This window comes from Onychomys torridus, chromosome 4 (assembly GCF_903995425.1).
Source record: "Onychomys torridus chromosome 4, mOncTor1.1, whole genome shotgun sequence".
In the NCBI taxonomy this organism is placed as follows: Eukaryota; Metazoa; Chordata; class Mammalia; order Rodentia; family Cricetidae; genus Onychomys; species Onychomys torridus.
Window position 1 is genome coordinate 66,534,048 of NC_050446.1, and position 23,884 is coordinate 66,557,931.

Consider the following 23,884-nt stretch of genomic DNA (forward strand, 5'->3'; position numbering starts at 1 on the left):
TAGGTACAGCCAAGGGCCTGAGGAATCTGTCGCTAGTTATGTGACCATGTGACCTAAGGTCTGAATTAGGCTAAATGCCACAAATAATCATCCATGGACGTCTTCCTTGCCCAGAGGTCTGGGTGGTGCTCCAGATTTGGACTGGTGCCTTGCTGGACATTAGAATGTTGAAGAGTCTGCTTGGGTGATCTGAATGCAATTCACTGTGGAAGAGCTGCCAGCAGCCTGTTTAGGCTTCAGTTTGTATGTATGTAGTGCTGTGTTAGATGTTGCTTCATGGTACTGTTTGATTCTGTGAGGCAGCAGTGAACTCACAAAGAAGATGAGCAGTCCATTGGAGAAAGTACATGAAGCATGCTGGCAAAGGATGAGGACCTGTGGCCTATAGTCAGGATGCCTGGAAGTTTAGAATAGGAAATGCCTCAACATTTATGTGGTAGATATGGGAGTTTGTATGAGAATAGCCCCGATAGGCTCCTGTGTTTGAATAACTGGTCCCCAGTTGATGGAACTGTTTGGGAAGGATTAGGAGGTGTGGCCTTGTTGGAGGTATGTCACTGGGGGCAGGCTTGAGGTTTCAAAAGACTTGGGCCACTCCCACCCTGCTCTGCTTCCTCTTTGTGGATCAGATGTGAGCTCTTAGCTGCTGCTCCAACACCATGCCTGCCTGCTTGCTGCCATGCTCCCCACCATGTTGGTCATGGACTCCTGTTCCCCTAGACCCCAAAACTCTTCCTTCTATAAATTGCATTAGTCATGGTGTTTTATCACAGACTAGAAAAGTAACTAAGATAAGGGGCTATGAACTAGAACTCAGTTACATATGCCCTGTGAGCACATGCCCATGCCCTTTGATGGACAGCTGTGGAAACGGCTTGTTGTTCAGCTTCCTGAACTCAGGAACTCAGCCAGGAACCCAAGCAGATGCATCTCCTCAGGGCATTCTCATGAGCCTTGTCTTCTTTCTAAGAGAGGTCTCCAGTGTCTCTTTGGGCCCTCGATCACCTAGAGATGCATGTTTCAGTGTTGACCCTTCCTTAGCAGCTGACATTTCTGAACCGATCTTTCTTCTTTCTTCCTTACAGTTAAAGAGGAAGACTGTGTGGGTGTCTGCTGAGAAGTGGAGAAAATGGAGTCCTTTCTTGAGGGGCTTTTGAGATCAGCATTTATGCAAATAATGTTGCCTGAGCCCACAGGTGTTTGGAAACCAAGGAAAATATATTTGCCAGGCTAACTACCTACATAACTACCTACCTATCTTCCTACCTAACTAAATATTGTGGTTGTGCAATGTCACATATGAGCTGATTCTCATGATAGCTCCATTTTGGTGAGGCATCTCTTTTCCTCCCTCCACCCTACTCGCCTTCTTTTGCAGCCCCCACCACAGTTTGGTTTACTGCATCATGACTTTCTTCCCTCAAAACCTAAGTTCCATCTGTATTTGGCCAGCAGTGACCCCCTCCATAAGGCACTTCTGTGAGCGTTAATATATTAGGAGAGTCTCCAGTGACTGTGAAACACCCTGGGAAGATGACGAGCCAGTGAAGAAAAGCTGATGTTAGAAAACATCTCGGGCTCAGATCCCCTTTATTTTAAAGACAAGGAGATGTGTTTTAGAGAGGCGTGGTGACTTGGCCAAGGTCAGTGAGTTAGAGACACAGCCTTGTCCCCTGGCACTTCTAGGCTGGAGCCCTCCCAACATGCTGAGACATTTGTTGGCAGAAGACAAGCTTCCTCTTGCTTTATGATGCAGTAGTCAACCAGTCCTTCATTGTGGTTGGGGGGCGATGATACAATTGGAGCAGGTGTGTGGGGGATCACTTCTGTGTGTCCACTGTCCCCACGTGATGGGAAGGGCATAAATGGAAACCAGAGCCTGCTTGATATGATGGGGAGACACATGTGAGTTCAATTCCAGGCTGGCGCAACTTGAGCTTGGCTCTCAGCATACTCTGTGTTCTAGGAGTGGGTGGGGACACCATCTTCTGCAAGCCTGACCCTGGCAGCCTGACAGATGTGTTTATTTCTTCCTTCTCCACTTGGGAGGCAGGCAGCAGGCATCTGTGAGGAGACATGGATAGGCAGGCTCAGGGATTCAGATGTGGGATTCAGATGTGGCTCTCTGTGTCTGGACCTGGGATCTCAGGATACCTGCTGTGCTCACCCAGTGTGAGGACTGGAGCTACCCTTCCTCATCAAAGGATACAGGCCTCAGTGCCTTAGTCCATCCCTTGAGGGCTTAGGACAGTGCCTGATGGGGAAACAAGCAGCTTGCCTTCGCTCTTAATTCAAGGACTCTCAGAAAGGAGCAGGCATGAATCTGCAGTTAGAAAATCGAATTTACCCATTTTTCTTTCTTTGATTATCTGAGTCACACACATACTTGTGCCAACTACCTAGAGGTAACAGTTTACCTGTGTTTTTTTTCCATATTTCCCCTGTGCAGTGTGTGTGTGTGTGTGTGTGTGTGTGTGTGTGTGTGTGTGTGTACTGTTAATTACAGTTTATGAGAGGCCATTGTTTTGGATTGAGCTCTACTAAGTCCCAGCAGGCCACCCAAAATGGAGGCAGGCAAGCTAGAATGTTCCAAATAACTAAACTAAAACCTGAGGGCTGGAGAATTGGCTCAGTGGGAGAAGGTACTTGCCATTAATCCCAATGACCCAGCATGATCTCAGAATCTACATGGTAGAAGGAGAGAATTGATTCTCCAAAGTTGAGGATCACAAATGCCGTGGCACACACATGGCCACACACACACACACACACACACACACACACACACACTTCATAAATGTAATAAAAATATTGAAATCTTACCAATTTATTGGGAAGAGCTAATCTGAGGAATCAGGCAAGAGATGATAGCCACCTCATAAGTAGGCCACCCTCTCTCTGCCCTAACTCATATAGAGAAAGTGAGTTTCAAATGTCCCAGCTGCCTTTTGAGCCTAATTTTTGCTTTTCCATTTAAAAAAAATATTCAAAAATTACTTGAAATTATGTATGTGCCTGTGTGGGGTTATGAGCCTGTGAGTACATTGCCCATGGAGGCCAGAAGAGGGCAGTAGAGCCTCTGGAGTTACAGGAGCTGTGAGGTACTTGATACTGGTGCTGGGATCCAAACTTGGGTCCTCTGCAAGAGTAGTACAGGCTCTTAACCCCCAAGCCACCTCTCTAGCCCCTGCTTTCCCAGTCTTTACTGCCCAGGAAGCTCCTGACAGTGCTCAGCTCAGGGAGTGCCCAACCAGACTCAGCCCATTCACGAACCACTCACTGATGAAGATACTAGGTGCTAGGTACCAGGTACTCTGCTCACGGCTGTGATGAGACTACCTGATGGAAGCAGCTCAAGGGAGAAAGGTTCATTTTTAGCTTGTGATCTAAGAGAAGTTCATCAGGGCTGTGAAGTCACAGAGGCCAGAGCTTGAGGTAGATGGTCACATAACATCCACTCAGGAAGCTGAGAGACGGATGCTGTGACTCAGCTCTCAGTTTCCTTTCTGTTCAGTTCTAGACCCTACCCCACAGGATAGTGCCAGCGCATAATCCTCTCCATGTTGAAGTCTCTGGACACACCCTCACAGACATTCCTAGAGACGTGTCTTCTAGATGTTTCCTAATCCAGCAGTCAATGGAGATGGGCCATCACGAGCCGATTTGATTTCTGCTACTCAGAGGTCTCTGCAGAGATTTTGCTGACAATTTGTGTTCATGTGTATAGATGCATGTAGGTCCATATACAGACATGCCACACATACAATTGAGCATGTATTGTCAGTATAATTGAGGAAAAAATTAAAACCAGACCCACATATAAATCTAGTGGGAACGTGGTCCAAGGCCGATGTGACTCATTCAGAAGGAGCCAGCAGGCTGTTGGAGGCATTTCGGAGGGGAACCAGAGGCGGTGATGGTACAGGCATCAGGAGAGGATATGAAACTGTTTAGTGTCCTATGCAGGGTGATAAAACTATAACCTCAGGAGTGATCTTTTTACAAGGGGAAGAAAAACGTCTTCCAGTTCCTATGTAGCCCCACAAAGTCCATTCCTCTGGAACCTGAGGAGAGTCCTGCACTCTCTGGGTGGGCTGATAGGTAGTGGGAGGCCAGGCTTCTCCCCACCTTTCACTGTGATGCAAGCCTTTCTTAAAGGCATCTGAGTGTCCTGGTCACACAAGAGTGATGTGTGTGTTGCCATCTTGGGGTTTGGTTTTGGGGGTACTGGGTACTGAAAGACAAGTGTGTTTTCATCAGCCTGGCTTGAGAAAGAGCCAGGAAGCCTTCCAAAGATGTGAGCAGCTGATGAGCACAGCCTGGTGGAGGAGGTCTTCTCTCAGAGTGCCCTGTTCTCCTGCAGCCCCCCAGCAGACTTGGGGTGGTCACCCACTCTGTGTCATGGTGCTGGTCACTTTTCCTGTCTCCTCAGCTAGGCTGAGTTTCTGGGGTTCAGGGGTTTGTGGAGCTGAAGTTCCTCTCTGAGTCTCTCATCCCAGCTGGCTAATATTCTGGCCCACAGTGATTCAGGCAGAGATGCTGAGGTTAAGAGGCCAGGCTTTGTCTGTGACAAACAGATGAGCCAAGCTGTTGGGGACAGGCAAAGGTTCCTCTTAGGAACTTGGCCTTGTTGCCTATGAGTACAGACATTTCCAGCCCTCATTCCTGATTCTGTCATTTAGAGTTCAGAGAGCTGAACACATTCCACATAGAAAACGGCCTTGGCTCTTCTCTTTTAGAATAGAACTAGGCTCTCTGGATTTCTAACTTTGTTTCTCAATCAAGGTCCTAAAAGGGGTAAAAGTTGCTGGCCATCTCCAACTGGGAAGGGAGCTGCAAAGGGCTGTATTAATCTCTGTACTATGAATTTTAAAGCCCTGTAGCTTCACATGTTGGGAGACCCTATCAAAATGCTAATAGCCCTGTGTTCCTACCTCCTGCAGCCCCTTCTGCATTCGAGAATATTTATGTGGGAGCAGGGAAGAATTACAAAGAGTTGAGGTGCCGTGCGCCTGGACTCCACCGCAGCGCTGTGGGTTATAAAGTCTGAATTAATAGCCCCAGCTGCGTAGGAAAGCTGCGGTTTGCCACAGGCTGGGCTCTTCCCTCAGTGGCAGGTTCAAGTTCTCAGCTTTCGGTTTCCCTTCTAGCGGCGGGGTGGCCACTTTAAAATATCTCTATTACCACCATGTGGCTTTTTAAATACCGCTTCTCTGGGAGGCAAAATAGCTGAAGACGTGTAGCTCACAGGTTTAAGGCTGCAGATTGCAGCCATGTGCCATGCACGATACAACTCACACAAAGCCAACACCAGCGCAGAGACTGGCTTTGTTCTAGACTCCTGTGTCAGAGCATGGGGGGCTTTCCAGAAGCCTTTGAGACTTTAGCCATATTTAGATAGTCAGCCCAGAAGCATGGGATCACTGCACTTTGGCTGTCTCCGTGGAAGGAAGGACACACACCATGGTATTGGTTACCAGTGGCATGGTGTCATAGCTTGAGTGGCTTTGACTGCAGTGCTGTGGTCTGATCCTTCCTCTTCCAGGCTTAGCTCTGTGGCTTTGAACAGGGCCTTGGGCCCCCTTGAACCTCACTTTCTTGTGTAGGAACATCCACCTCTTGCTGGAAGCCCTGCAAAGCCCACATTTTCCACAGGTTTCTTCAAGCAGATGGCTCTACAGAAAGGCCATGGGTCCTGGGACCAGGGGACAAGCAGTCTGGGCTCCACCTCTATAGACAAATCCCTGAAGCCACTAAGGCTTGCAGGTTCCTCTGTTGTCAAATGACCAGCAAGTCTGCAACCATGGGTGAGCAGTAGCCAATAGTTAGGATGTCAGGATCCCTGCCCTTTCTCTGTGAAGCCTCACCAGGATTCAATTGCACATGGGTGCTGGGCTCCCATCACCTCTGCCTGTAAAATGGGCATGCTGCTCATGTTTCCCTTGCATCTTGGAAAAATGAGAGTAGAGTTCAAATGTGAAGTGAGATCTTGGGGTGTCCCTGGCCATACTCTTCTCCAGGCCAGGATCAGGTAATTCTAGATAGGATGAAATGGGGCGCAAAAGCAGCTTGACACCAGCTGATAGCAGGAGGGCTCCGAGGCCATATACTCTCCTTCCCCCTGACTGTCTAAGGCAGATCTGCAAAGGAAGTCACAATGAGACTCTTGTCTAGCAAGTTCCATTGTCACAGACAATCCCCAAGCCCCTGAACAGATGGGAGGCGGGACAGGAGTGTTATTAACAGTGGGCACCGGGACTCTACAGCTCCTATGCTAATTCATGGGGTTGAAACACTGGCACTTGTCTTCTCTGCCTCCTCAGGCCCACAACAGCTAACTGGCTCAGACTGGGAGTCTTATATGGCCCTAGAGCCCTCCTGCCATGAGCAGGTTTCAAGCTGCTTTTGCGCCCCATTTCATCCTATCTGGAATCACCTGATCCTGGCCTGGAGAAGAGTATACCAAGAACATCCCAGAACCTCACTTCACATTTGAATTGACTCCTACTGTCCCCCCCCCCCCACCCTGCCCCACCAGATGCAAGGAAACATGAGCAGCATGCCCACTTTATAGACAGAGGTGAAGGGAGCCACGGTCCACAATGTGCAATTGAATCCTGGTGAGGCCTTATAGAGAAAGGGTTAGGATCCTGACATCCTGTAAGACCCTTGGGGGGGCTCTTGCTGCAGTGCCTGGAGCCCCTGTGCTGTTGGGATGGCCCTCTACTCATCCCTTTCTGAGCATGCTATGGTCCCAATACCATCCCATAGAGACACAGGGACACAATTAGTAGGCTGACTCAGGGATTCATTACTAGGCCTGATGAGGCTGAGTGACAGGACTGGTGTGGAAGCCCCCGCCACCCCCATCCCCCACAGGACAGTGCAGGTGGAGAGTCTTGCTGAGCCTTGGATATGCTCAGTACCCCAGCAGCTTCATTAGGGGCCACCTGGGACCATGAGACATAAGCAGGAATGCATCCCAGCGTGCCTGAGTTCTGCTTGCCCTCTACTCCCAAGCTAACCCCCCATGTAGCTAATTTAAGACAAAGCAAAACAAAGCCATGCCTTGGTTTGGAGCCATGAACTGTGGAGCTTTTATCTATCAGCAGCAATGCCTTAGAATGGCAAAGGGCCAGCCTGGGTTCTGGGACTTGGATGGATGCCCTGTGAGGTGCTCAGGGAGAGCTGCATCTGGACGCCACAGCCTCTTCCAGGACCCAAGACCCAGGGTCCTGGTCTCGGGACTCACCAGGAGCTAGGAGGTGATTTGGGAAAGTACAATGGTGAACAAAGAGCCAGGGTGAAGAAGAGAGGTGCAGACAGGGATAGAGAATGGGGCAGGGAGAGAGATAGAGTGAGGGGGGTTGGGCAGGAGCTGGCTAGGAAAAGGCTGGCTGTCTTCCTCTTGGAACCTGATGACTTGGGTCCTGCCACATGGAGAGACTAAATCCATGTTCTTCAACATTATCTGGGAACAATGTATGGAATATTCCAGAGTCCAGCTGTTGCTGATTAAATGCTGGCTTGTTGATGGGGAGGTAACACATCTGCTCTCTGGGCAGAAGCCTCAGAGAAAGAGGGGGTAGGCTCTGAGGATTGTGGCTAGGGACCACTCATTTTGGTCACTCCCCTTCCCTCCTAAATTTTTTATTGTGTTAAATAAATACACATAACACATTCACCATTTGTGTGTGTGTGTGTGTGTGTGTGTGTGTGTGTGTGTGTGTGTGTGTGTGGTGAAGGCCAGAGGTCATCACTGGGTATCATCTTCAACCAACCACTCTACACCTTATTTTTTGAGACAGGGTCTCTCACCAAACTTGGAACTTCCTGATTTGTTTAGCCCAGCCAGTTAGCCTCCACAATGCTGATGGGTGCTGGGGATCCAAACTCAGGTCCTTGTTCTTGGCCCCTTCACTGATAATCTTACAGATCTGTTTGTCCTCCATCTGTCCTTGTGTCATCCACTCACCAGCCCATCCAACTCTTCACCTACCCACACATTCACCCAATTGTCTTTGTGCCTACCCATTTACCTGTATCTCTCAGCCCCCATAATTACACCCATCCACACACTCACCCACTATCTATTCATCCATCCCCACACCCACCCATCATTCATTCATGTAACCAGCTACCTATCCACCCACACACATCCACCTACCCTCTGTCCCTCCATTCCTACAACTCCAACTTAACTACTCTTTTTAGCCATACAGGTTTTCATAACTCCTTCTCTACCTGCCTACCACCCATCTCTCATCGCAGTTATCCATCCATCTATCCAGCTGTTATTTACTGAGCCTGGGTCTGAGCTCACAAGCAGAAGGTCAATGAGTGGGGAGGATACAGTCCCTATCTTGGCATAGGCGATAGTCTGGTAGATGGGAAAGAAATCGCAAAAACAAAACATGTATATTATGTTATCCCCACACCCAGACACAAATTATTAAGGGAACACAAGAGAACTGTGTTTTATTATATCTGTGGTGATACTGGGAAGATTCATCAGAAAAGTTGGTTGAAGGAAGGTTTTGAAGGTGGTTAGGCATTTGGCAAGGGTTGGGAGGAGTAAAGCTCGGAGTTGGGAAAGGACAAAGAGCTCCAGGAGGAGAGACCATCAGTAAGGCAGAGCCCGGCTTGCTGGCGGGACGGTTCAGGTGAGTGCACTTTGACAGGAGTGTGTTGTTCCATGAGGACCTGAAGATGGACCTGGGGGCCAGTGAGAATCAGATGATAAAAACTATGTATACCTGCAGAACCCACAGTAGACAGACACAGTGCTCACTTTACACTTAGGAGCTTGCTGTGACAGCGGAGACGGCAGGCTGGAGGGAGTGGAGGTTGAACACTGGCAGTGAAGCTTTGGATCCCTCTGCAGCCAATGGATAGGTGATCATAAACTTGAGCCTGGGTGGACATGGGTAGAAGCCATGGGGATGGAGGATTTAGAAGAAGGAGCTGGAGGAGGAAGGCTACTTGGGAAACCACAGAACAGCGGACGGCTTGTTGGTTTCATAAGGATATTGTATTGTGAGGACTCGGGTACACCTTGTTGTCTCAGCTTGCTGTATTTATTTATTTGTCTAATGTGTATGTGTATGAATGTTTTGTCTGTATGGATGTATATGCTTCAAACGTGTGCCTGGTCTCCAAGGAGCCCAGAAGAGGCCATCAGATCCTCTGGAACCAGTGTTATAGATTGCTATGAGCTAGCAGGTGGGTGCTGGGAATCGAACCTGGGTCCTCTGCAAGAGCAGCCAATGCTCTTAATTGCTGAGTCATCTCTCCATCTCCAATCTGCTCTATTTAAATCAAAAGGTAAGGGGCTGGAGAGAGAGAGAGATAGAGATGCTCACAAGTCTTCCAACCCAAGCTTTCACTCTAGTAGATTTTAAAGTACCACTTTTTCCAAAATAAATTTTTAGCATCATATAAAAACTGAGGTCATAATTAATTAAATTAATTGGTGCTATTAGATGTACTTAATATTACAGTGATTATGATCTTGGAGCTCTTCGCTGCCTCCATCTTTGCCTTTCTCGGGGAGTCCCCCATCAGCCTCCAACCTACCAGACTTGGCTCTTTCTCCCAGCTGAGGCTTTGAGGCTCTGTGTAAGTGGATCCCTTGTGCTCAAGGCCACTTGCTGAGCTAGGTTTTTGGTTTCAGCCATGGCCAACCTCAGACCTCAGGGGGAACTTTGCCAAGATAAATCTGGTCACAAGAGTGGAAGTTGAGTGGGAGTGGAGGCCCTCCTGCCTGGTTCCTGGCCTTTCCTTCCAACAGGTCAAGGGTCACTACCCACATCTGGCTACCATCTTTTCACACTTGTTTCCTGGGACCCTTTTTCTTGTCTCCCAGGGGTTCTCTGGCTGGAACATGGGTGACAACCACCCTTCCCAGGGGCAGAAGGGATAAGAATGAAATCCCAGCAGAGTGGCCTTCCGTGGGATGAGGCTTGGCGGGAGGTTGGTCTTTCCTGGTTATGTGGAGATAGTTCATTTCCTTTAGGGTGCAAGAAGGTGAGATCTGTCTGCCCTAGAGATGCTCTGATGGGAGCAGCTGATGTGGAAAGTGATTTTGTCAGAGCAGGGCCTGTTCAACCTCCTGACATGAGCCTGCAGCTGCCTCTGGCTGGAGCCTTTAATTTCGTTAATGTGTGACATTCACTCAAGCTGCATGGCTGACGGGCATGCTTGACATTAATACGTGTTCTGAGTGTTCCCCTGAGCTCATAAAAACTCATTATCAGTTCTGAGCCAGTAAATGCAGTGCCTGTTCCTCAGAGGTGCCCCGGGCAGTGGAACCCTGGACATCTGTCTTCGCCAGCCATCAGACTCCTCCCTTTGTCCTGGGACACTGTCTCAGCCCCTGGGAGAGGACCCAAACAGACATCCATCCTCTAAGCAAAACCCTTTCTTCAGGTTTACAACCAAGACAAGAGGCACTTTCTGACTGTACTTCGTCATGAGTCGATCTGATATAGATGTGCTGCTGTGGACACCAAGGCACGGTGGTAGCAAGGTTCTCCTGGCCTGAAATGGACACGGCCATGGTATCTGATAAGCAGATGATATAGAAGTTTGGTCCACAAATACCATGGGATACGTTAAGGGCCAAGAGTGTGGGCATTCTCACTCAAAGGGGTACGATGCCACGGACAAGTGAGGTGTTCATCCCGTGTGTTAAGACTCCATTTGTTATCTGTGTGTCACGGAGGTGTGTGCAACACAGTCAGATGGCGGTAGGTGTGGATCACATTCCACAGGCTGTGCCAATGTTCTACTGAGTATTTTGGATGGATAAGTAAGGTTGTTCACTTCTGGGTCTAAAAATGAAAACTCTAGCCAGGTCTGTGGCTTATAGCCCTGGGGAAGTGGAGGCAGGAGGATCAGGAGTTCAGGGTCGGCCTTGGCTGTGTATTGAGTTGAAGGTCTGCCTGGGCTCGGTGAGATTCTGTTTCCAAAATACAAACAAATAAAAAAAAAACCCTCCAAAATGAAGTCTTTATGCACATGTGTCTGTGTGAGAGAGCACACATTTGTGTGCACACACACATATCATACATGCACATTTACGCATGTATGTGTTTGTGCATATGTCCAAGTGTGCACATATGCATACATTTTGTGAATATGTTCACACATGTGAACATGTGTATCGGTGTGCGTGTACCTTAGATACCTTCAACTGCAGCCCTCTTCTGACCCATGATCCATGAGGTTACCAGGGCTCACACAGCCTGATGGCACTTCACAGATAGCCAACTCAAGCCAAGCCATGCCCCCGGCCATACCACTTCCCACCAGTTAACATACTGAGAACCTCTCTCACAAAGGAGACCTTAAACTCATCCTTGTCCCACTGGGATGTCTCCCATGTGGGGGCAGTACGTTTGTCACTCTGGGCTCCTCAGATCTGAGGTCTAGTCCCCATCTTGCCAAAACTTCCTGTTTAGACTTTGAGAAGTTTATTCACCTCCTCCGTACTCAGGGTCTTCAACCCTGAAGTGGGCAGGCTTTCTCACGGTGGTGTCCTGGACCCTGTCTTAGGTGGCATGAAGTGACAGGGCCTCCACTGTGAAGTTTGGCTCAGTTCTTGTGGTCAGAGGGTCACAACTGTGGCCTTGCTCCCACCCCTCTGCCAGGGTGGCTGCAAGCCTTGCTTATTTTATTTAGCTGTGTGTGACAAGCCAGTTCCTGGGGCTAGTCTAAGCCTTGGCGAGCCAATATGTCACTAGGTTGTGCTGAAGGCTACCCTTCTCTTGTAACTTCTCCTCAAGGTGATAGGAGAGACCGAGAAGGAGAAGCTGGGCTTCTGAGCAACACTATGGAACTGAGCTGTCACCTCCATGCTCTCTCCCCTGGTTGTGTATTTCTTCATGTACAGTACTTGAAATTGTAGATCTCCCCAAAGAGCCTGCATTCATTGGGTGGACTTTCCTTCTTCTTCTTACAGCTACTCAGAAAGCCCTTCCCAGCTCAAAGCAAACATGCTCAGGCTGGTGTTCTGGTGCAGTCCAGTGTTGGGTGCATGAGCCCAGGTTGTCTAGGGCTGGAGTGGGGGACAAAAATATCGGGATGAAAACTGGAAAGACAGAGATGCCATCTGGGAAGCTGTTGGTACAGATTGGAGGGGGAGTGTGTGTCTGGACACAAGTGACCCCAGAAGCCACATGCACATGCCCCACTAACCCTTACTTTCCCTCTTCCTCCTCTAGAGTTTGCCCTGAAGCCCAGTATCAGGAGACTTCAAGGGGACCTCGGTTCCTCCCCAGGAAGAAAGACGACAGCTGGAAGAGGTAGGGTTTCATGATGTAGTGATGGTGGCATTGTTTAATCGAGATGGCCGGACTTCTCATCTGTCTCTGCTCTCCAAAACCACCTTTCTGGGGGAAAGTCTTGGGGCTCATGCCCTAGGAGTACAGGGCAGGGGAGGGCAGCTTTATCCTGGTCTCCATCCCCTATGTTAATTCAGGGATGGCAGCTGGGGTCCATCCAGAAAGTGGGAACTAGCTCTCCAAGGAGGGCACAGCTCCCGAGATCCCTTTCTGGTCACCCTCAGCATCCACCCCAGTCTCAGGACTGTGAGGGGGTAGAGCACTCTAGAGTGCTCACCACCCTGAGGGTGACATTTAACATCATAGGACAAGCATCCATCCCCTTGTCCATGACAATACTGAGCATGACAAGACTGAGTTCTGCCTCTGGGGCTCCAGGACCCCAGAAATGTTGAGTGACCTCATGGAAGGTTCCTGAATGAAGAGTTCAGGCCTACTGTCTCTGGCCGGCTGCAACCACCAGTGCATATGATCTTGGCACTGTTTCTATCTCCATTTTAAAAGAGTAGAGAAAACCTGAAGTCAGAGAGGCAAAGAGACTTTCTCAAGGTCACACAGCACTGAGGGACAGGGCAGGATTTGAACCCCTGACTGAATCGCACCACAGTTCTGGATCCTTTACTCATTCTATGACTTGAGGCTCCAGGCAAAACCAAACCTATTAACTACATTTCTTGTGTGAAATTCTGGTTCCTGAGGAAGCATGAAAGTGTTTTTTTTTGTTTGTTTTTTTTTTGTTTTGTTTTGTTTTTGCTCTGTCCTGGGGCTCCATGTTTTTATACCAGTCTTTTTGAGTCTTAGTTTTCTGTCCTTGAAACTATAAAAATGACATCTCCTCACACTCTCCTGGGGAGAGACGGGGAAGATTCTAGAAGCATCCCACACAGTGTCTTGTGTGAGGCCCTCTGTTGCTTTCCCCAGGCCCAGGGTTGTTGTTAGCGGGGGTTGGTAATTGCATACAGATTTGCTGTGCAGCAGGCTGGTGGTATTTCCTATCTAGATGCCCTGCTGACTATGGTTGGCCAGCACTCAGCCACCTTTCTCATTGCTGGTTCAATCCCTCAGCTGTTTTTTGGCTAGGCAGCTGGCTGCCTGGGTGTGGTTTTGGCTTCAGTCTAAGGCTGGGTGGCTAGCAGAGCTGCGACTGGCTGAGGTTCTAGTGGACAGTGGCCTTTGGGCCCCTGCAATTCTCTAGCTCTGAACCTCCAGCAGTAGCCTCAGCCTCGATCCCCAAAGACTGGAGCTTCCCGGTTTCCTTTATGAGAGGCCTCAAGCCGCTGGGGGAGAGCTTGCCTCCCCAGGACCATCCTTCAGGGAGGGTTTCCGGCCCGTAAGTCTTTTCAGACACAGCCCACAGCAGGAGTCGTCACTGGGTCACCCACAGGAGGGAGTCAGGAAGCCTGAAGGTTGAGCCTAGACCCTCCTCCCAACAGACAATAGCTAGTCATAGGAAACAACATCAAGTAGAGTCCAGGGTCTGCGTGGTGCCACCTTGTGCTGGGGCCCAGCTATACCTAGCGAGTGAACGACAGCTCATCTCTGAAAAAGGCAAATAGTATGTACCTCTTTGGGTCAAGTCACACATGCTTCCCAGGTTATCCCATTCTGCCCTCTCAACCTCTCAACCACTCTGTAATCTCAGCACTATTATCAGGTGTGGTGAGAGAAAGTGATGGCCAGTAGGAGTCACCTGCTCCATTTGCTTAGAACAATGGCAGCCCTCTTGGGGTCCTGTGGCCTCTTAGAGGACCTTCCTAAAAATACCCAGGCTTCCTGATGGAAGAGTGGATGTTTATCAATGAACAGTGATGTTACCCAGGAGACACATACCTTTTCCTGTGCCTGGTCTAAAAACGGCTGGGAGAGGGGTCTGGCTTGTGTCAGCGAGCACTCAGTTCTGATGTACTGGGGAGTGAGGCCATCGGAGTGGGAGCTGCTTTTCCCAGCTTCTACTTCATTCTGACATATTACTCCCAGTCACCCTTGAGCAGGTAACTGTTGGTTGTACCAATACTGAGAAGCCAGCTTCATTGGTTTCCTACGGGTGGGGCCACTGGAGTGTCAGAGAAGTTGGTGACCTGCTCCAGGGCTCATGTCTACCAAGAGGTTAGGGAAGAATTCAGCACAGGCCTCCCACCCCTGAAACTGTTTGCTGAACACCCAAAGGGCACATCTTCCATGCATGGTGACACCCTTCCCTAATTGTCTACCCAGCTTTGTACAATGTGCCTGGGACGGGACAAAAGAAGTTCCCAGTCAGTCACCTTTCATTCAGGCAAGAAGATCAAGAGAGGTCAGACTTGGCTACCCAATGAGACCTTGGATATGGAGATATGGAGAGAGAGAGAGAGAGAGAGAGAGAGAGAGAGAGAGAGAGAGAGAGAGAGGTTTCTATCTTGCCAGCCAGCCCTCTGTCTTCAGAGATCCACAAGCAGCAGATGGCAGGAGGGGAGTGGGTGATGGAGGGAGACTCCACTGCCCCAGCAGAGGATGCTCACAGCTCCATTTTGTCTGTTTTGTTTGGTTGCTCTTGTTCATGCCTTCTTTGATGTCCTGTCCAAGAATCCATTACCAAATACAAGGTCACGAAGAGCCGCCTCTGTTTACTTCCAGGAGTTTGTAATTCTAGCCTTAGCCTCAGAGTGTTGACTCCTTTGGGAGTACTCATTTTCTGTGGTGTCAGGTAGGGAATAGCAGCTGTCCCAGCTCCATCAGGGACCATCCTTTCCCCCTGATTTGTCTGTTACTCTTGCTGAAAATGAATCAATCATGGACAGACTTGTGAGCTTATTTTTACATCAGTCTTTCAGGTGTGGGTTCGTTTCTTGACTTCGAGCTGCAATCCACTGGTCAGGTATCTGTCCCTAGATTTTTTGGTGGCTGCACCTGAGGCTCACTGCTGTGCTTCAAAGCTCCCCAGGGAACTTCAGTGTTTAATAAAGGTTGAACACCGCTGGGCTTCCCAAGCAGGTGAGATGGGGCATCTGAAAGGCTGCTGGAAAGACGGAGAAGAGAAGGCATGGGTGGGGAGACTGTGATGGAGCTGAGAGTCTGAGACCGGAAGGCAGATAGATCAAGAGTCCCACCCTCTGGAAGACCTTGGAGATGGCAGGTGACCCTGATCAACTTGCTTTCCACTCCCTATAAGACTTGGAGCTAAACTTGGGTGTTGTGACAGCTCTGCCTTCCTGTGTGACCTTGGCCAAGGCACTCAACTTCTTTGAGCTCTGTCCCTGGCTCTAAAAGGTGGACCCAAAATTCTATTTCTTCTCACACAAAGGGTTGGGAAGGGACCTGATGGCTCAGCCATACAAAGAGTTGGAGTAGTAGCTCAATGGTGGCAGAACAGATTGGATCTCTACCTTGGGTTCTTACCTCACCCTCAGGGCTTCATACGGTTGTGGGGAACTGGCTCTAATGGGTCAGGACATCTCCTTGGGCTGAGCAGGAACCTCTATGTTCTGTCTACCTGACCTGAATCTCCTTTCTGGGGCTGCAGAGAAGAAGCGTGGCTCTTCTTCTTCACACACCAGACTCAGCCCTGCTCATCTGCTGGTTGAGGGGCCCCAGCCACCTTGACCTCCCTCTGAGATGCAAAGGTAGGCACTGTCTTGACTTCCTGAGTACCCTCCTCTGGGCATACTCAGCCTACATCACTCTCCTCCTCAGCCCCCAAACTCAGCCTGACTCTAGCTAGGTTCTGACCCCACTCAGGAGAAGCCTTATGTCCTTGACGCTAGATGTGATAATGAGGTACAGTAATTCCCACATCCTGATGGGGTTCCAGCTTCTTCTCTGCATGTTTTCAAGCTGCAAACAGGATCCACCATGGCTGGGGACACCACATTGGCCAGTGGTTCATCTGTGTAGGCTTGTGGGCTCAGTCCTGAGGAGAGAACTCCAGGCCCCTCCTTGCTGGCTATCAGCCCGGGTGATGGTCTCAGCCCATCCCCTAGCCTGTGAAGATGACCATGGGATGTCAGGGCACTGAATGTGAGAATGGAGCACCACTGTCCCCAAATGATGATGTCATTGTTTGGTTTGTAGTTCCACGTGGCCTGTGTTTCTCCCGTTCTGACTCATGGCCTCCAGCCAGAACAGAACTTCACAAAGCATCTTCCAGCCACATTTCTCCTATAGCAGCCTCCTCGCTCTGGGCCTGAGATGTGTTTTGGGGACAGTGTCTCAACACCCAGATCTCCTTCTCCCTCAGCCAGTGCCTTCTAGAACTTTCTAGCTTAGGCTGGTCCTGTGTGTATCTGTAACTCATAACAGCCCCTACCATTTCTGCCCCCTTTGAAGGCTTCCAGTCCAGATCTGTGCCTTCTTCCATTTACGAGTTCAGAGTTGTTTTTGTTTTTTTAGATTTGCTTTGTGTGTGTTAGTGTTTTGCCTGCCTGTGTGCGCCACATATGTGCCTAATGCCTGTGGAGGTCAGGAGAGGGCATCAGGTCCCCTGGTTGTGTGCCACCATATAGATGCTGGAAACGAAGCCCTTATTCTCTGAGAGACAACAGGTGCTCTAACCACTGAGCAATTTCTCCAATCCCTCATGTTCAGTTATAAGTCTACACACAAAAAAAAGGTTGGTTGGGGGTCACACACTTGTGGTCCCTACAGGAGGCAAGGCCAAGTAGACCTCTGCCTGGGAGCCTCCAGATCCCTGCCTCAGTTGTCATGGAGCCAGGCAGACAGGCCTGCTTGCTTGCTCAGTAGGGTCCCTGTTCCAGGGCATCTTGGAAAGATAATAATGTCTTCATTTCCCCAGCGAGCAAATTGATTCTCTTTGTCTCGCAGCAGCAGCAGCAGATGCGGCCCTGAGAGGCTGCTACTGTTTAAAAACAATGCAAATCTGAGCTGTGAATCACAGCCGGAGAAGGGCTTCAACTGCAGACCAGTGAGGACCGTATCATGAAGGGCCCTGTCGGCATCAGAGAAGGGGAGTGACCGGCCTAAGGTCACACAGCAATCGGCAGTAGAAAAGGACCTCGTCTGTAAGGCTTCCTGCTCTGCACCCAGCTACCTTTCCCTTGTGAAAAAGATAAGAACAGAATATTGTGTTAGCCAGCCATCACACAAAGGAGAAGCCTGGCCCAGCTAGCAGTGCAACTGTGTTAGTCTTTATCACCTGTCAGCTGTCCCGGAGCCACTGATGGCAGGGCGAGGGAGCAACCGGTCCCTTGTCATGAAGGAAGGACACTGTAGGATCGAGGATTGAGACTCTCTCTGGAATCCGAAACTTTTTTCTTTCATTCATTTTCTTTCTAAAAGGATATTACTTCCCAGAGAACTTTCAGGTTGATAGCAAATTGGAGGGAAGATGGGGAGCATTCTAACGGCTCTCCCACCACCACAGACACAGCTCCCCACTGAGGGCACACCGCATCAAGACTGTGCCAATGAATGTACACTCCATGTCACTGCCACACAGTCTGAAGCCTATGTGAGGCATCACTCACATCTGGTCCGTGGGTTCTGGCAAATGAGAACAAACATGGCCATGTTGTGTCCACAGGATAATTTCACTCCTCGAGAGGCGTCTAAGCCCCACCTGGCCATTCCTCCCTCCCCCAGCCCAGCACCTGCACATCTTTTCAGGTCTTCACAGCACTGCCTTTTCCAGGGTCAAATCGTAGATTAGGAGGATCGCTGAGTCCCAAGCACTGCCATCAAATCTGCATCTTCTCAGGACTCAAGAGCTCACTTCTTCTCTCTTTTCCCCCTTCCTCCCTCCCTTCATCACACGGTCCCTGCTGGCAATGCTCTTGCCTCAGCCTCCTGAGTGCTGGAGTTACAGGTGTGATTACAATGCCGGGCAAGGTTATCTAGTTTTTGTTTTTGTTTCTTAATGTTTTCTTCTATAGCTTCACATTTTACATTTAGGTCTGTGCTCCATTTTGAATTAATTTTGCTAAATTGTTAAAGGTCTTTGTTTAAATGATGCTGATGAATATTTTGATGGTGAAGGTAGTGGTGGTAATGACAGTGGTGGTGATGATGGGGATGATGGTGGTTGGTGATGATGGGGATGATGGTGGTTGGTGATGACGGTGGTGGTGATGTTAATGATGGTGATGGTTGTGATGGTGATTATGAGGATGACAGGATGGTGACGTTGATGGTAATGATGATGATGATGGTAGTGGTGGTAACAATGGTGGTGATGGTTTCTGTGCAGTGTCTAGTTTCCCCAGCACCACATGATGGGTCTTTTCTTTACTATGTCACCCTTGCTTGTTTGTCAAAGATCAGTTGACAGGATTTATGAGGTCTATGTCCACACTCAAGTCTGTTCCATTAACCAATTTGTGCCTTTGCCAATTCCACATGGCTCTGATTACTCTGGCAATACAGTGTGTCTTAACATTGGCAGTTTCTGTTCCCCAACCTCTGTTCTTTAAGGCTGGATTGATTATCCTGGTTAACTAGGAATTTTGTTTGCCCACATATATAAACCTTAGAATCAATTGGTTATTATCCACAAAATGTCTTGAGGGAGTTTGGCCAGATTCCACTGAAATCTGGAGCTCTGGTTGGGAATCCTGGATAAGTGGGCAGTAGTGAACATAGGCTGTCCTTCGATGCTTTATTTTTCTTTGATTCTTTCCATCAGAGTTTTATATTTTTCCAGACTGGTCTTGTACTAAAGTATTTTTTTTGTTTGGTTGTTGGCTCTTAAAAGAAAAGATTTGTTTTATTTTCATTTATATGAACCTGTGTGGGTATGTGTTCATGAATGACAGTGCCTGTGCAGACCAGAGGCAATGGATCTTCTGACTGCAATTGTGAGCTGTCTCACATGGGTACTAGGAACCAAACTCAGATTTTCCACAAGAGCAGTATGTGCTCTTAACCACTGAGCCATCTCTCCAGCTCCCCCCCACTTTTTTTAATTTCAAATTTCATATGCTTATTGCTTTCTCAAGTGAAAAAGCAGTTGGCTCTGTAGAGTTATACCTAGGTGTGTTGGGCAGGGTTTCCCATAGCAATGGAAACAAGAAACAAGTGTGTGTGTGTGTGTGTGTGTGTGTGTGTGTGTGTGTGTGTGTGTGTGGTAAGGAATGGGCTTCTGCAGTGATGGGGGCTGAAAAGCACCAAGACCAGCACTTGGCAAGCTGGAGATCCAATGGCTCAGGTTTCCATCTGAGGGCAGGAGTGGAAGGAAGGACAGCCAGTGTCCTGGGTCATGAAGTCAAGCTGGTGAAGTCTTTTCTCACTTAGCGTCTTAGTGCATTTTGTGCTATCACAAGATACTCAAAGCCTGATAATTAAAAAAGAATGCCTTCTGCACCCTCCCAAGTAGAGGCTGGGTTGCCCCAGACTGAGGTGTCAGATTTAGGTTTAATTATCTAGTGAAAATTGTGTCTCCACGAGGGAATACTGTGTCCCCACATGGTGGAAGGTGGAGAGGAAGGGTGAGTGCTGCTGGAAGCCTCTCTAATGAAGGCCTTAATCCTACTGGTTAGGAAGGGTCCTCGGGTGCCATCACTCCTCATCACCTGCTCACGGGCCCACCTGAGTTTCAGAGGATGCACACTCTAATCAGGGCACTTAGGCCTTTCGTTCTGTCTCGAGTGGACTGGACAAGGCCTGCCCACACTGAGGAGGCTGAATGCTTCACCAAGTCTTCCTCCTTCCAGTCCAGTGTTATCTCATCCACCGGCCATCCAGAAAGATGCTGGAGCGCCACATCCAGGTGGCCACATGCAGCTATTACTTCAGCATAGCTCCCCCTGGGGCAGAGTATTTAATACTCACCTTTCTGTATGAGGTTGTCTTCAGTCACAGGGACGGAATGAGATCAGTTATAACAGAGCACAGAAGAGGGACTCAGATACTCAGGTGTGTGATGGTCTTTGTATGTGGGACCCTGGAGGCGACCATTACAACCCACAGAAAAGCGAGATGAGGGTCAGTAAGAAGGCTCAGCTGGTAGGGGCATTTGCCACCAAGCTTGGTGACCTGAGTTTGATCCCTCAGACCCACATGGTGGAAGGGAAGAACTGACTTTTCAAGTTGTCCTTTGCCCCCCACATGTGTGCTATGATGTGCATGGTCCTGTGAGTACACACACAAACACAAAATAAAGAAAGAAATGTAATTTTTAAATAAGTAGGACAAAGCCACAAGAACCAGTGAACTGATATTGTTTTGCTTTGTCTTGTGGGACAGGGCCTCCTTACGTAGCCCAGACTGGTCTTGAACTCACAACCTTACCGCTTCAGCCTCCTGAGAGCTGGAATTGGATTAACACTCCAAAATATTTATTTGTATTTTTTATGTGTACAGGTGTTTTTCCTGATATATGTCTATGCACCACATGCATACAATACCCATGGAAGCCAGAAAAGGGTGTTAGGTCACCTGGAACTGGCGTTACAGACAGTTGTGACTTTCATGTGGGTACTAAGACCTGAACCTAGACAGTGTTCATAACCACTGAGCCATCTCTCTAGTTCTTGAAGTATCACGTTTTCACTACACTTATGGATGTTTTCACACCAAGGAGAATATATTTGAAGAAATTCCTAGAAGTGATGCCCACAAGGTTCAGTGAATGGTCCACACGGGATAGCAGCATTGGCAGCAATCCAGTGTGTGTAGTCCTCGTCCTCACTGTCACTTCTCTACAGGTTATTTGAAAGCTGTCCTTTAACTGCAGGATAGCCAGCTCCATGGGGAGCTCAGACAACTCTGGCCCTTACTCTGGAAATGAACACATCTCTGAATCCACAGCTGTTGGCTCCATTGGAATGAATGGGTGGACTCTACGTCATCACCCACACAAACAATACTCTTCAAAGGCTAAAAGGCCAGGGAGTGGTACAGTGTACCTGTAGTCCCAGCGTTTGGGAGGCTAAGGCAGGAGGATGAAACAAGTTCTAGTCTAGCCTGTGCTACATGGCAAGACCTTTTATATGTTTTTATTTACTGTTCATGTATGTATGTATACATACATGCATTTCCCCCAAGTCTTCTCAAGACAAGGTTTCTCTAGGTAATCCTGGCTCTCTTGGAACTTGCTCTGAAGACTAGGCTAAGCTCAAATATGGAGATCCACCTGCCTTTGCCTCTGCTCTGCCTCCCAAATGCTGGGATTAAAGGCATGCACCACCATGCCCAGCTATATACATGCATATGTTTACACATGCATTATGAATACACAAAATGTGTATACATGAGTGTGCCAGGGCTTGTGGGGGAGGGGTCAGAACTTCTGGAATAGAGTCTCAGCTTCTACTCTGGGTACCAGGGATTAAACTCAAGTTATCAGGCTTGATATCCAAGCTTTTCCCAAGCTGAGCCATCTCTCTGACCCACAAGACCCTTAAGGAAAGGACTGAAGAAAGGCAGGTAGACAGGCTAAGCTCTATCAGCATATTCTTTGGAAGTGTCCATACATACTATTAAAACCTGTTAGAGACTGAAGCGGTCACTTAGACCCTAGGTCACCACAAGGTCATTCTCAAAGCAGTGTTTTATTCTGGACCCTGCTCTGAACTGTTTACTTTTACTTGGTTTCAGGTTTTGTTTCGTTTTTAATTTGATGTGCCTATGTGTGTGCCTGGGTATATGTACGTGCACCAGGTGTGTTCAGAGGCCCATGGAGGTCAGAGGAGGCACTGTATCCCCTGGAGCTGAAGCTACTGACCGTTGTGAAGCATCCTGTAGGTGCTGGACTGGACCCATTGTCCTCTGCAAGAGCAGTAATCACTCTTGATGGCTGAGCCATCTCTCCAGCTCCTGGTTTGAGGGTTAACATTCCATGAGTGCAAATCTTACCCTTGATACCTACCCCCGGAAGGACAGCCCGCTGCCCCCTTCCCTCACTAGCCACGGGTAAACGGCTCCCAGGGGTCCTTGCAGGAGAATGGGAATGATGGAAGTAGGTGAGGACAAAGAAGGGTCCTATGGCTGAGTCCTGTCATGTGACTATGGAGCGTCTGGTGTTCTGTCCAGAGATGGCCCTGGACTGGCACTTGTCCAGCCGTAACTTCCTATGAGCAGTCAGAATCTTGGGTACCATTTTTGTGTTTGGGGAACGGAGCACAAAGCTTGGTCCCCAGAGTGGCAGTTCACCCTGGTGGCCTCTGGGAAGTCAGTCCCACCTGCTTAGCTCAGTAGGACCCCTGTCCTTGCCCCTGCCCTCCCTCTCCTCCCCTTTCCCTTTCAGCACAGCTGGGTGCGGAAGCAGCTGTTCTAATTAAAAGTGGTATAAACACCAAGAGATAAGGATCCAGGGGTTTTTGTCTTGAATTTCTGCCAGGACTCCCCAGAGAGTCTTTTCAGTAGGCAAGGTCCCCCAGGAGCTAACATCAACTTCAAAGAAGAGACTTCTTCGGACCTGTTGAGCCACGAGGCAGGCGTGTTCTCCAGGAGAGCCTGGGGCTGGGAGATGAGGTGCAGAGCCTGTTTCCTGCCTTGCTGTCCAAGTTCTCTGGCTTGTTCTGCATCCTACAATGTCAGGCTGGACAGGGGCTCTTGAGAAAGGCAGAGGGCATAGTGACAGAGAGGGCTTCAGGCCAGAAGCTGGAGAAGAGCATCCAGCCCATGCATGACCCCGAAGCCTCCAGGAGGCAGTGAGGAGAGCCAGAACAGCACTGGCCTCTCCTTCCAGAGAGATCCCCACGGCCCTAGGATGTCCTTAACACATGGGGACTGGCCAGCCCTGGCACTTGTGCTCACAGAACCTCTGTAACTTACCCTTCTTTCCTCCCTCACCCCTCAGGCATTCCTAGCATCTCTTGGTGCAGACACTGAAAACTCCAATCTCTGACCTCAAATTGCTTGCAATGGGTTAGACCACCAGGATGTTCTCCAAAGATAACAAGGGTTGCGTGATTGTGTCTGTTATTGTTCAGGCAGTAAAACAACAGTTGGAAGCCTGGAAATGGCAGCAAAGCTCTGTTGCCCCCTCTCAGGATGAGAGGCCCCTTTCCTTTCCTGCCTTTGTTCACGCCTGCCCAGGCATGGCTTCCCTGAAATCCTGGCTCAAAGGGCCTCTCTGTCGGCTTCCTGCTTTTCTTCACTCCCATCTCTCACTGCAGGACAGTGTGTGTGGCTGCATCCCAGCATCCCAGGGTGCAAGGGCTCTGCTGCTGCACAGAGCCACTGACTTCCAGCAGCCGCCATTGTCTGCTTGCCTCTTGAGAACCTTGCCAGATCTCATGAGCAAAGTCACAGGATGCTCCATTAAATGTGAACTCCATACAGGCAGGGAATATATTTGTATATGTGTGACCCTGTGCATGTTCAAGTGTGTGTGTGTGTGTGTGTGTGTGTGTGTGTGTGTGTGTGTGTGTGTTCATGTGCATTTATGCATAGAGATCAGAAGACACCGTCAGGTGCTAGTTTTGCTTGACCACATATTCCATCATAGCCCAAAGCAACAGGGTAACCTATGACTGAGACATCCCAGACTGTGAGCCCAAATAAACCATGTCTGTTTATAAAGTGGCTTATCTCAGGTATTTATTACAGTAGCAAAACCTGGCTAATACACTGGCAAAAAGATACTCCAAAGAGTTGCCAGATAAAAC

At 49.0% G+C, this 23,884-nt stretch overlaps 1 protein-coding gene across 1 annotated transcript in view; it reads left to right on the plus strand.

Moving 5' to 3' along the window:
* The window catches only part of Tspan18 (tetraspanin 18), a 141,202-nt gene that overhangs the window by 12,359 nt on the left and 104,959 nt on the right, over positions 1-23,884 (plus strand). The window contains exon 2 of the mRNA XM_036184484.1: positions 12,225-12,305. The gene's annotated coding sequence lies outside the window, so the exon portion shown is untranslated. The remainder of the gene's footprint in view (positions 1-12,224; positions 12,306-23,884) is intronic.